The 13,840-nt window shown below is 53.4% G+C and overlaps 1 non-coding gene across 1 annotated transcript; it reads right to left on the bottom strand.

Annotated features, from left to right (window-relative positions):
• Positions 1–10,772: 10,772 nt before the first annotated feature.
• On the bottom strand, positions 10,773–10,879 carry LOC112130275 (U6 spliceosomal RNA). The gene has a single exon (XR_002912546.1). It is a non-coding gene; the product is annotated as a U6 spliceosomal RNA (small nuclear RNA).
• Between the last annotated feature and the right edge of the window lie 2,961 nt (positions 10,880–13,840).

Genomic DNA, 13,840 nt, shown 5'->3' with positions numbered 1-13,840 from the left:
GCCTCACAGTCCTGGAGGCTGGAAGTTTGAGATCAAGGTGACAGCAGGGTCTCTTTCTTCTGAGGCCTCTCTCCTTGGCTTGCAGATGGCCGTCTTCTCGTGTCTTCCCACAGTCATCCCTCTGTGTGTATCTGTGTCCTAATCTCCACTTCTTTTTTTGTGGAGGGGATGAAGTCTCACTCTGTCGCCCAAGCTGGAGTGCAGTGGCGTGATCTTGGCTCACTGCAACCTACACATCCCAGGTTCAAGTGATTCTCCTGCCTCAGCCTCCAGAATAGCTGGGACTACAGGCACATGCCACCACGCCTGGCTAATTTTTGTACTATTAGTAGAGATGGGGTTTCACTATGTTGACCAGGCTGGTCTTGTACTCCTGACCTTGTGATCCGCCCACCTCAGCCTCCCAAAGTGCTTGGATTACAAGTTTGAGCCACCGCACCCAGCTGATCTCTGCTTCGTTTGTTCATTTGTTTGTTTGTTTGTTTTTGAGATGGAGTTTTCCTCTTGTTGCCGAGGCTGGAGTGCAATGGCGCGATCTCAGCTCACTGCAACCTCCGCCTCCTGGGTTCAAGCAATTCTCCTGCCTCAGCCTCCTGAGTAGCTGGGATTACAGGCGTGAGCCACCACGCCCAGCTAATTTTGTATTTTTAGTAGAGACAGGGTTTCTCCATGTTGCTCAGGCTGGTCTCGAACTCCCAACCTCAGTGATACGCCCGCCTCAGCCTCCCGAAGTGCTGGGATTGCAGACGTGAGCCACCGCACCCTGCCCGATCTCTGCTTCTTATAAGGATACCGGTTGTGCTGGATTAGGGCTCATACTCTAATAACCTCATTGTAATGTATGTATTTATTTATTTATTTATACTTTTATTTTATGTATTTATTTATTTTGAGACGGAGTCTCGATCTGTTGCCCAGGCTGGAGTGCAGTGGCGCGATCTTGGCTCACCGCAAGCTCTGCCTCCCAGGTTCGCGCCATTCTCCTGGCTCAGCCTCTCAAGTAGCTGGGACTACAAGCGCCCGCCGCCACCACGCCCGGCTAAGTTTTTGTATTTTTAGTATAGACGGGGTTTCACCGTGTTAGCCAGGATGGTCTCGATCTCCTGACCTCGTGATCTGTCCGCCTCAGCCTCCCAAAGTGCTGGGATTACAGGCGTGAGCCACCACGCCTGGCCTATTTTTGTTTTTTGTGTTTTGTTTTTTGTTTTGTTTTGAGACGGAGTCTCGCTCTGTCACCCAGGCTGGAGTGCAGTGGCGCGATCTCAGCTCACTGCAAGCTTCGCCTCCCGGGTTCATGCCATTCTGCTGCCTCAGCCTCCCGAGTAGCTGGGACTACAGGTGCCCGCCACTACGCCCAGCTAATTTTTTGTATTTTTAGTAGAGATGGGGTTTCACCGTGTTAGCCAGGATGGTCTTGATCTCCTGACCTCGTGATCCGCCTGCCTCGGCCTCCCAAAGTGCTGGGATTACAGGCGTGAGCCACTGTGCCCGGCCTCTATTTTTGTTTTTTGAGACGGGGTATCTCTCTGTTGCTGAGGCTGGAGTGCAGTGGTGCGATCTAAGCTTACTGCAACCTCCGCTTTCCAGGTTCAAGTGATTCTCCTGACTCAGCCTCCTGAATAGCTGGGACTACGGACACCCACCACCACACCCGGCTAATTTTTGTATTTTTAGTAGAGACACATTTTAACCATGTTGGTCAGGCTGGCCTTGAACTCCTGACGTCAAGCAATCCACCCACCTTAGCCTCCCAAAGTGTTGGGATTACAGGTGAGAGCCACCACACCCGGCCCCATTGTACTTTAGTTACCTGGAGTGCAGTGATGCAGTCACTGCAGCCTCTCATTCCTGGGCTCAAGCAATCCTCCCACCACAGCCTCCTGAGTAGCTGGGAACACAGGCACTCTCTACCACACCTGGCTAATTTTTTTTTGTTTTTTTTTTGTAGAGACGGAGTTTCACCATGTTGCCCAGGCTGTTCTCGAACTCCTGGGCTCAAGCAATCCTCCCGCCTAAGCCTCCCAAAGTACTGGGATTACAGGTATGAGCCACTGTGCCCTGCCTATTTTTAATTTTTGTGGGTACATAGTAGGTGTATATACTTATGGTCTACAGGACATATGTTGATACAGGCATACGATGCATAATAATCACTTCACAGTAGCCGGGCACGGTGACTCACGCCTGTAATCCCAGCACTTTGGGAGGCGAAGGTGGGGGTGGATCACCCGAGGTCAGGAGTTCAAGACCAGCCTGACCAACATGGTGAAACCCCGTCTCTACTAAAAATACAAAAATTAGCCAGGCGTGGTGGTGGTTGCCTGTAATCCCAGTTACTCGGGAGGCTGAGGCAGGAGAATCGCTAGAACCCGGGAGAAGCAGGTTGCAGTGAGCCGAGATCGCGCCCCTGCACTCCAACCTGGGCAACAGAACGAGGCTCCGTGTCAACGACAACAAAAACAAAAATTTTGATAAGAGAGTAGATCTCACATTAAGTGTGCTTTGGTTTTTTGTTTTTGTTTAAGACAGGGGTCTGCAGCCCCTGGGCCATAGACTGTTACCTGTCTGTGGCCTGTTAGGAACTGGGCCGCAGAGCAGGAGGTGAGCAGGCAGGCAGCAAAGCTTCATCTGTATTTACAGCCGCTCCCCATCACTCAAGCCTCCTGTAAGATCAGCAGCGGCATTAGATTCTCACAGGAGTGCAAACTGTTAGGAATAACGCTTAAAATTTTAAGGAAATTGAACACTTGAACGAAGGATTTTTAGCAAAGTAATTTTATTTTTGTGCAGAGGGGCGTTTTTTTGGCCAGTTGTTATGAGTATACTTGAACAGAGGGGCACGAGAGCCTTTATTTTTGACGCAAGTTTTGTTTTTTGTACTCTTTTTTTATTGGCCAGGCTCGGGTTGTATAATTTAAACTAATTTTGGTTGGCTAAACATTTGATCTTTTTTAGATAAGGTGGGCACGTAAAAGAAAGTGGAGAGGAAAGGGGAAGGGGTGTCTTTAATGAGCTAGAAATTTAGGGGTTTTTTTTAAATAAGGAAAGGAATGTGAGCTGGTACTGATAACGCCTGGTACTGTGGTGTGCCTGGGCATCTAACAAAGGCAAAAAGGAAAAAAAGGAGAAAAAGGAAAAGGGGGGGGGGTAAGATGAATTAAAGAATAAAAGATTGATCAGATTATTTGAAGAGAAACCTTATCATATCCCACAAAATCCTGTTGTGAACTGCACAGGCAGAGATCTAGGTTGCGCGCTCCGTGATCTGTCACTGTCTCCCATCACCCCCAGATGGGACCATCTAGTTATAGGAAAACTGAAAGGTTCTTGTAATCGGTTCGAACCCCAAGAACGTGCCAACAGACAACACGAGGCAGTGTGGAGCAACATGCCTTTTTTTTTTTTGAGACGGAGTCTCACTCTTGCTGCCCAGGCTGGAGTGCAATGGCGCGATCTCGGCTCACCGCAACCTCCGCCTCCCGGGCTCAAGCCATTCTCCTGCCTCAGCCTCAGGAGCAGCTGGGATTACAGCCATGCGCCACTACGCCCGGCTAATTTTGTATTTCTAGAAGAGACGGGGTTTATCCATGTTGGTCAGGCTGGTCTCGAACTCTGGACCTCAGGTGATCCACCTGCCTCGGCCTCCCAAAGTGCTGGGATCACAGGTATGAGCCACCGCGCCCAGCCGCAACTTGCTGTTTTAGTGAGCCCCTGGTTGCAGGCGGGCTGAGGCCTAAAATGGCATCAGCACCAAATGAGGACAGGGCAGGGGTTTTATAGTCTCCTGTAAACAGGCAGTGCCCCAGTCTGACGTAACTGCTACATGGTACCCGGATGGCCTCTCTCTCCATCTTCAGGGGTAGGTGTCTTCCGGCCAGGGTACCTGTCTTCCAGCCAGGCTCTCTTCCTGCTCTGCAATCTTGCTGGCGCCCGCTGCTGGTGCAACTGGCCTTGCACCTTGGGATTGGGCCTGAGATAGGAGGAGTTCCTCATCCCTTCAAGCTTTCAGGCCTTGGGGAGAGTCTTTCAAAAACAAGCTCAGGGCTCCCACTGATTCTACATGATGGTGAGTTGTATAATTATTATATATTACAATGTGATAATAAATAGAAATAAAGTGCACAAAAAATGTAATGTACTTGAATCATCCTGAAATTATCCTCCACTTCCCCCTACACCTACAATTTTTCTGTGGAAAAATTGTCTTCCACGAAACTGTTCCCTGATGCCAAAAGAGTTGGGGACCATTGGTTTAAAAGATGAGGTCTCAATATCCTATTTACCATGATGTGATTTTTTTTTTTTTTTTTTTTTTTTTTTTTTTGTGACAGAGTCTTGCTCTGTCACCCAGACAGAGTGCTGGGATTACAGGCGTGAGCCATCGCGCCTGGCCCTCTTAGCAAAATTTTTAAGTGCCCGGGATAGTATTGGTAACTACAGGCAAGATGTTATATAACCCATCTGTAGAACGTATTCATCTTGCATATCTGAAACTTTTTTTTGAGACAGAGTCTCACTCTGTCATCAGGCTGGAGTACAGCGTCGCGATCTCGGCTCACCGCAACCTCCGCCTCCCGGGTTCAAGCGATTCTCCTGCCTCAGCCTCCCGAGTAGCTGGGACTACAGGCATGCGCCACCACGCCAAGCTGATTTTTGTATTTTTTAGTAGAGACAGGGTTTCACCATGTTGGCCAGGATGGTCTCGATCTCTTGACCTTGTGATCCGCCCGCCTCGGCCTCCCACAGTGCTGGGATTAAAGGCATGAGCCACCGCACCTGCATATCTGAAACTTTATACCCATTAAACAGCAGCTTCTCACTCCCTAGCCCTTGGCCACTAACATTCTACTCTGTTAAGCCATTAAGTTGTGGGGTAATTTGTCACATACCAGTAGATGAATAATACAAAGGGTCTTTCTGCGACCACCCAGAAGAAAATCTCACTCTTTCTGGATGAACACACTCCCAGGAACAGGCTTTCTGGACGCGTCTCCAGAGAGTGGCTCCTGACTTCATCATTGGCCCTGCCTGCATATTCCAATGCACGCTCCCCCGTATGTGGGTGGGAAGGTCCCCTGCACCCCGCCTGCCACATACACAGGCAGCCTTGGCTGCCGCGGCCTCCCGAGGTGCTGGGACTGCAGACGGAGTCTCGCTAACTCAATGCTCAATGGTGCTCAGGCTGGAGTGCAGTGGTGTGATCTCGGCTCTCTGCAACCTCCACCTACCAGCCTCCTGCCTTGGCCTCTTAAAGTGCTAAGATTACAGCTTCTGCCCCACCGCCACCCCGTCTAGGAAGTGAGGAGCGTCTCTGCCTGGCCGCCCATCGTCTGGGATGTGAGGAGCCCCTCTGCCCGGCCGCCCTATCTGGGAAGTGAGGAGCGCCTCTGCCCGGCCGCCCATCATCTGGGATGTGAGGAGCGCCTCTGCCCGGCTGCCACCCCGTCTGGGAGGAAGTGAGGAGCGCCTCTGCCCGGCTGCCCCGTCTGGGAGGTGAGGAGTGCCTCTGCCCGGCCGCCCCGTCTGGGAGGTGAGGAGCGCCTCTGCCTGGCCGCCACCCCGTCTGGGAGGAAGTGAGGAGCACCTCTGCCCAGCTGCCCCATCTGGGAAGTGAGGAGCGCCTCTGCCCGGCTGCCACCCCCTATGGGAAGTGAGGAGCGCCTCTGACCGGCCGCCCACTCTGGGAAGTGAGGAGCGCCTCTGCCCGGCCGCCCACTCTGGGAAGTGAGGAGCGCCTCTGCCCGGCCGCCCACTCTGGGAGGTGAGGAGTGCCTCTGCCCGGCCGCCCCGTCTGGGAGGTGAGGAGCGCCTCTGCCTGGCCGCCACCCCGTCTGGGAGGAAGTGAGGAGCGCCTCTGCCTGGCCGCCACCCCGTCTGGGAGGAAGTGAGGAGCACCTCTGCCCAGCTGCCCCATCTGGGAAGTGAGGAGCGCCTCTGCCCGGCTGCCACCCCCTATGGGAAGTGAGGAGCGCCTCTGCCCGGCCGCCCACTCTGGGAAGTGAGGAGCGCCTCTGCCCGGCCGCCCACTCTGGGAAGTGAGGAGCGCCTCTGCCCAGCCGCCCACTCTGGGAGGTGAGGAGTGCCTCTGCCCGGCCGCCCCGTCTGGGAGGTGAGGAGCGCCTCTGCCTGGCCGCCACCCCGTCTGGGAGGAAGTGAGGAGCACCTCTGCCCGGCCGCCCACTCTGGGAGGTGAGGAGCGCCTCTGCCTGGCCACTCCGTCTGGGAAGGGAGGAGCGCCTCTGCCCGGCCACCCCGTCTGGGAGGTGAGGAGCGCCTCTGCCTGGCCGCCACCCCGTCTGGGAGGAAGTGAGGAGCACCTCTGCCCGGCCGCCCACTCTGGGAGGTGAGGAGCGCCTCTGCCTGGCCACTCCGTCTGGGAAGGGAGGAGCGCCTCTGCCCGGCCACCCCGTCTGGGAGGTGAGGAGCGCCTCTGCCCGGCTGCCACCCCGTCTGGGAGGAAGTGAGGAGCACCTCTGCCCGGCTGCCACATCTGGGAAGTGAGGAGCGCCTCTGCCCGGCCGCCACCCCATATGGGAAGTGAGGAGCGCCTCTGCCTGACCACTCCGTCTGGGAGGTGAGGAGCGCCTCTGCCCGGCCGCCCCGTCTGGGAGGTGAGGAGTGCCTCTGCCCGGCCGTCACCCCGTCTGGGAGGAAGTGAGGAGCACCTCTGCCCGGCTGCCCCGTCTGGGAGATGAGGAGCACCTCTGCCCGGCCGCCCCGTCTGGGAGATGAGGAGCACCTCTGCCCGGCCGCCCCGTCTGGGAGGTGAGGAGTGCCTCTGCCCGGCTGCCACCCCGTCTGGGAGGAAGTGAGGAGCACCTCTGCCCAGCCGCCCCCTCTGGGAAGTGAGGAGCGCCTCTGCCTGGCCGCCACCCCGTCTGGGAGGAAGTGAGGAGCGCCTCTGCCTGGCTGCCCCATCTGGGAAGGGAGGAGCACCTCTGCCCGGCCGCCACACCGTCTGGGAAGTGAGGAGCGCCTCTGCCTGGCTGCCCCATCTGGGAAGGGAGGAGCACCTCTGCCCAGCCGCCACACCGTCTGGGAAGTGAGGAGCGCCTCTGCCTGGTCGCCCCGTCTAGGAGGTGAGGAGCGCCTCTGCCCGGCCGCCCAGTCTGGGAAGTGAGGAGCGCCTCTGCCCGGCCGCCCTGTCTGGGAGGTGAGGAGCGCCTCTGCCTGGCCGCCACCCCATCTGGGAGGAAGTGAGGAGCGTCTCTGCCCGGCCGCCCCGTCTGGGAAGTGAGGAGCGCCTCTGCCCGGCCGCCCCCTCTGGGAAGTGAGGAGCGCCTCTGCTCGGCCGCCCCCTCTGGGAAGTGAGGAGCGCCTCTGCTCGGCCGCCCCGTCGGGGAAGTGAGGAGCGCCTCTGCCCGGCCGCCCCGTCTGGGAGGTGAGGAGCGCCTCTGCCCGGCTGCCACCCGGTCTGGGAGGAACTGAGGAGCGCCTCTGCCCGGGCGGCCCGGTCTGGGAAGCGAGGAGCGCCTCTGCCCGGGCGGCCCCGTCGGGGAAGTGAGGAGCGCCTCTGTCCGGCCGCCCCGTCTGGGAGGAGAGGAGCGCCTCTGCCCGGGCGGCCCCGTCTGGGAAGCGAGGGGCGCCTCTGCCCAGCCGCCCTGTCTGGGAGGTGAGGAGCGCCTCTGCCCAGCTGCCCTGTCTGGGAGGTGTACCCAACAGCTCCGAAGAGACAGCGACCATCGGGAGCGGGCCATGAGGACGATGGCGGTTTTGTTGAAGAGAAGGGGAAGAAGTATGGGGAAAGGAAGGAGAGATCAGATTGTTGCTGTGTCTGTGTAGAAAGGGGTGGGCATAGGAGACTCCATTTTGTTCTGACTAGGAGAAATTCTTCTGCCTTGGGATGCTGTTGATCTATGGCCTTTTCCCCAGCCCCCTGCTCTCTGAAACATGTGCTGTGTCAACTCAGGGTTAAATGGATTAAGGGTGGTGCAAGATGTGCTTTGTTAAACAGATGCTTGAAGGCAGCATGCTCTTTAAGAGTCATCACCACTCCCTAATCTCAAGTACTCAGGGGCACAAACACTGCAGAAGGCCGCAGGGTCCTCTGCCTAGGAAAACCAGAGACCTTTGTTCATGTGTTTATCTCCTGACCTTCTCTCCACTATTATCCTATGACCCTGCCATATCCCCCTCTCCGAGAAACACCCAAGAATGATCAATAAATACTTCAGAAATTAAAAAAAAAAAAAAAAAAAAAAAAAAAAAAAAAAAAAAAAAAAAAAATAAAAGATGAGGTCTCAATATCCTATTTACCATGATGTGATTTTTTTTTTTTTTTTTTTTTTTTTTTTTTTTTGTGACAGAGTGCTGGGATTACAGGCGTGAGCCATCGCGCCTGGCCCTCTTAGCAAAATTTTTAAGTGCCCGGGATAGTATTGGTAACTACAGGCAAGATGTTATATAACCCATCTGTAGAACGTATTCATCTTGCATATCTGAAACTTTTTTTTGAGACAGAGTCTCACTCTGTCATCAGGCTGGAGTACAGCGTCGCGATCTCGGCTCACCGCAACCTCCGCCTCCCGGGTTCAAGCGATTCTCCTGCCTCAGCCTCCCGAGTAGCTGGGACTACAGGCATGCGCCACCACGCCAAGCTGATTTTTGTATTTTTTAGTAGAGACAGGGTTTCACCATGTTGGCCAGGATGGTCTCGATCTCTTGACCTTGTGATCCGCCCGCCTCGGCCTCCCACAGTGCTGGGATTAAAGGCATGAGCCACCGCACCTGCATATCTGAAACTTTATACCCATTAAACAGCAGCTTCTCACTCCCTAGCCCTTGGCCACTAACATTCTACTCTGTTAAGCCATTAAGTTGTGGGGTAATTTGTCACATACCAGTAGATGAATAATACAAAGGGTCTTTCTGCGACCACCCAGAAGAAAATCTCACTCTTTCTGGATGAACACACTCCCAGGAACAGGCTTTCTGGACGCGTCTCCAGAGAGTGGCTCCTGACTTCATCATTGGCCCTGCCTGCATATTCCAATGCACGCTCCCCCGTATGTGGGTGGGAAGGTCCCCTGCACCCCGCCTGCCACATACACAGGCAGCCTTGAAGGCAGGACTCCACTAATCCAGGGGAGCCAACTGTGTCCATCAGCCTGGGCTGCTATAATTGCTGGGGTCTAAATGTGTGTATTCTCTATCAAAATTTATATATTGAAACTTAGGCCGGGTGCCAGTGGCTCATGCCTGTAATCCCAGCACTTTGGGAGGCCGAGGTGGGTGGATCACCTGAGGTCAGGAGTTCGAGACCAGCCTGGCCAACATGGTGAAACCCCATCAGTACTAAAAGTACAAAAATTAGCTGGGCGTGGTGGTGCATGCCTGTAGTCCCAGCTACTCGGGAGGCTGAGGCAGGAGAATTGCTTGAACCCGGGAGGTGGCAGTTGCAGTGAGTCAAGATCTCGCCTCTGCACTCCAGCCTAGGTGACAAAGCAAGACTCCATCTCAAAAAATAAAAATAAAAAATAAAAGAGGTGGGGCCTTTGGGAGATGACTAGGTCATAATGGCCCCTCATAAATGGGATTAATGCTTCATAAAAGAGACCCCAGAGGCTGTATGCAGTGCCTCACACCTGTCATCCCAGCTACTTGGGAAGCTGAGGCAGGAGGATCACTTGAGGCCAGGAGTTGGAGGCCACCCTGAGCAACATAGAGAGACCCCAGCCTCTACAAAAAGTTTAAAAATTAGCTAAGTGTGATGGTGCATCCCTGTGGTCCCAGCTACTCGGGAAGCTGAGGCAGGAGGATCCACTTGAGCCAGAAGTTTGAAGCCGCAGTGACCTATGGTCATGCCACCACACCCCAGCCTGGCCCACAGAAAGAAGACCCTGTCTCTAAAAAAGATAAAATAAAAAGGGAAATACATGAAATCTGCCCTCTTCACCAATTTTTTTTTTCTGTGCCAAACTAATGCATGGATAATTTTTTTTTTTTTTTTTTTTTTTTTGAGATGAAGTCTCACTCTGTCACCCAGGCTGGAGTGCAGTGGCACGATCTCAGCTCACTGCAACCTCCACTCCTGGATTCAAGTGATTCTCCTGCTTCAGCCTCCCGAGTAGCTGGGACTACAGGCACGTGCCACCATGCCAGGCCAATTTTTGTATTTTTAGTAGAGACAGGGTTTCACCATCTTGATCAGGCTACTGTCGAATTCCTGACCTCAGGTGATCCACCCGCCTCAGCCTCCCAAAGTGCTGGGATTACAGGCGTGAGCCCAATTATTATTTATTTATTTATTTATTTATTTATTTGAGACACAGTTTCACTCTGTTGCCCAGGCTGGAGTGCACTGGTGCAATCTCGGCTCACTGCAGCCTCCACCTCACAGGCTGAGGCAGGAGAATCTGTCTCAATTAGCTGCAATTACAGGCATGTGCCATCATGCCTGGCTACTCATCACCAATTTCTTTTCTTTTCTTTTTTTTTAAATAGATAGGGTCTCACTCTGTCGCCCAGGCTGGAGTCCAGTGGTGCTGTATTGGCTCACTGCAACCTCCACCTCCCGGGTTCAAGCAGTTCTCCTGCCTCAGCTTCCCGAGTAGCTGGGACTACAGGAGTGCACCACACCTGGCTAATTTTTGTACTTTTAGTAGAGACGGGGTTTCACCATGTTGGCCAGGCTGGTCTCGAACTCCTGACTTCAAGTGTTCTGCCCAACTCGCCCTCCCAAAGTGCTGGAATTACAGGCGTGCGCCACTGCGCCCGGCCTCTTCACCAAATTTTGAATGTACAGTGCAGCATTAACTACATGTACACTGTTGTAAAGATCTGAATGCTTTACAAATGTACGCATCATCCTTGGCCAAGGGCCATGCTAACTTTTTCACTCTTGTTCCAATTTCAGCATGTGCACTGTCCAGACAAGTACCCAGCCAGACTTCTGGCCTACAGAAGTGCAAGATGATAAATGGGTGTTGTTTTGAGCCTCTAAGTTTATGGTAGTTTGTTACACAGAAATAGAAAAATTAATACTCTACCCACCTAAGATTGTTGGAAGAATGTTTGTTTGTTTTTTGTCATTTTGGAGACAGGGCCTCACTCTCGCTCTGTCACCCAGGCTGGAGTGCAGGGGCACGATCATAGCTCACTTGTAGCCTTGACCTCCTGGGCTCAAGTGATCCTCCTGCCTTAGCCTCCCAAGTAGCTGAGATTGTTGGAAGATTTAAGAGATGACACATGGATAGCATTTCGTACAGAACCTGGTGCCTAGGCAGTGCTAATAAATGTTTTTGTTTTGTTTTGTTTTGTTCTGTTTGAGTCGGAGTTTCGCTCTTGTTGCCCAGGCTGGAGTGCAATGGCGCGATCTTGGCTCACCGCAACCTCCGCCTCCTGGGTTCAAGCAGTTCTCCTGCCTCAGCCTCCCGAGTAGCTGGGATTACAGGCATGCGCCACCACGCCCAGCTAATTTTGTGTTTTCAGTAGAGACGGGGTTTCTCCATGTTGGTCAGGGTGGTCTCGAACTTCCAGCCTCAGGTGATAAGCCCGCCTCGGCCTCCCAAAGTGCTGGGATTACAGGTGTGAGCCACCACGCCCGGCGCTAATGTTTGCTGGTGTTGATATCATTCAACAGAGACAGGGTCTTACTTTGTCACCCAGGCTGGAGTTCAGTGGCACAATCATAGCTCACTGCAGCCTCAACCTCCTGGGCTGAAGCTATTCTCCTGCCTCAGCTGCCCAAGTAGCTGGGACTATGGGTAGGCATGTGCTATCACACCCAGCTAACTTTATTTTTAATTTTTTTTTTGTAGAAATGTCTCACTATGTCACCCAGGCAGGTCTCGAACTCCTGGCCTCAAGTGATCCTCCAGCCTCAGCCTCCCAAAAGTGCAGGAATTACAGGAGTAAGCTACCATGCCAGCAGAGGCCCTTTCATTCATTTTGAGTACCTACGTGCCAGGCACTATCCTAAGTATCAAGACATGATAGCCAGGCGTGGTGGCTCACGCCTATTATTCCAGCACTTTGGAAGGTCGAGGTAGATGGATCACCTGAGGTCACGAGTTCGAGACCAGCCTGGGCAACATGGGAAAACCCTGTCTCTACTAAAAATACAAAAATTAGGCCGAGCGCAGTGGCTCATACTTGTAATCCCAGCACTTTGGGAGACTGAGGCGGGTGGATCAGCTGAGGTCAGGAGTTCAAGACCAGCCTGGCCAACATGGCAAAACCCCATCTCTACTAAAAATATAACAACTGTCCGGGCTTGGTGGCAGATGCCTGTAATCCCAGCTACTTTGGAGGCTGAAGCAGGAGAATCACTTGAACCCAGGAGGCAGAGGTTGCAGTGAGTCGAGTTCATGCCGCTGCACTCCAGCCTGGGCAACAAGGCAAGACTCCATCTCAAAAACGAACAAACAAAATTAGTCAGGCATGGTGGTGGGCACCTGTAATTCCAGCTACTCAGGAGGCTGAGTCAGGAGAATCGCTTGAACTGGGGAGGTGGAGGTTGCAGTGTGCCGAGATCACGCCACTGCACTCCAGCCGGGCGACAGGGCGAGACTCTGTCTCAAAACAAAACAAAATGAAACAAAAAAACATGATGGTCAGGTCTCCAAGTGATTGCCTGGGGCTCCCAGAAGAGCATCCTCCTGCCTGCACCAGCCCACTGCCCTGCCCCTTTCCACAAGGCTTGGGTTCTCTCCCCACCCTCTCCTCCCAGGCCGGAGCAAAGCAGAAAGTGAAATGCACACTCCTTGTACATCCTTATGGGCCAGGAGCAAACTTCCCAGCCACTGCCCTCTTCTCTCTCCACTCCCTCCCAGAGAAACAGGCATGGACACACTGCTCCCTGGGGCACCCCAGCCCTATTCCATCTCCTCTACTCCTTCCTCTCCACCAGTTCAGCATGAAAACACGCTCAGGCTTCTGCAGTTACAGTCAACTCCTTGCCGGGCGCGGTGGTTCATGCTTGTAATCCCAGCACTTTGGGAGGCTGAGACAGTTGGATTACTTGAGGTCAGGAGTTCGAGACCAGCGTGACCAGCATGGGAAAGCCGACCTCTACTAAAAATACAAAAGTTAGCCGGGCATGGTGGTGCACACCTGTAATCCGAGATACTTGGGAGGCTGAGGCAGGAGAATCACTTGAACCCAGGAGATGAAGGTTGCAGTGAGCTGAGATTGTGCCACTGCACTGCAGCCTGGGTGACAGAGCGAGACAACGTCTCAAAAAAATAAATAAGTAAAAATAACAACAACAAAAAAAACAAAAAACAAAAACAATCAACTCCTGGCCGGACGCGGTGGCTCACGCCTGTAATCCCTGTACTTTGGGAGGCTGAGGTGGGCGGATCACTTGAAGCCAGGATTTTCAGATCAGCCTGGGTAACATGGCGAAACCCCATCTCTACAAAAAATACAAAAATTAGGCCAGGCACAGTGCTCATACCTGTAATCCCAGCACTTTGGGAGGCCAAGGCAGGAGGATCCCTTGAGTCCAGGAGTTCGAGACCAGTCTGGGAAACATGGTGAGACCCAGTTTCTACCAAAAAATACAAAAATAAGCCAGGCCAAAGTGGCATGTGCCCATGGTCCCAGCTACTTGGGAGGCTGAGGTGGGAGGATTGCTTGAGCCCTGGAGGCAGAGGTTGCAGTGAGCCAAGATCAAGCCACTGCACTCCAGCCTCGGTGACAGAGTGATACCCAGTCTGCAAAATAAATTAATTAAATTAAAAATTAATTGGGCTTTGGGGCGCATGCCTGTGGTCCCAGCTACTTGGGAGGCTGAGGCGGGAGGATCGCTTGAGCCCAGGAAGTTGAGGCTGCAGTGAGCTATGATCATACCACTGCACTCCAGCCTTGGTGACAGAGCAAGACTCTGTCCCTAAAT

This window comes from Pongo abelii, chromosome 20, assembly GCF_028885655.2.
Source record: "Pongo abelii isolate AG06213 chromosome 20, NHGRI_mPonAbe1-v2.0_pri, whole genome shotgun sequence".
NCBI lineage: Eukaryota > Metazoa > Chordata > Mammalia > Primates > Hominidae > Pongo > Pongo abelii.
This window is presented reverse-complemented; position numbering and strand designations above follow the sequence as displayed.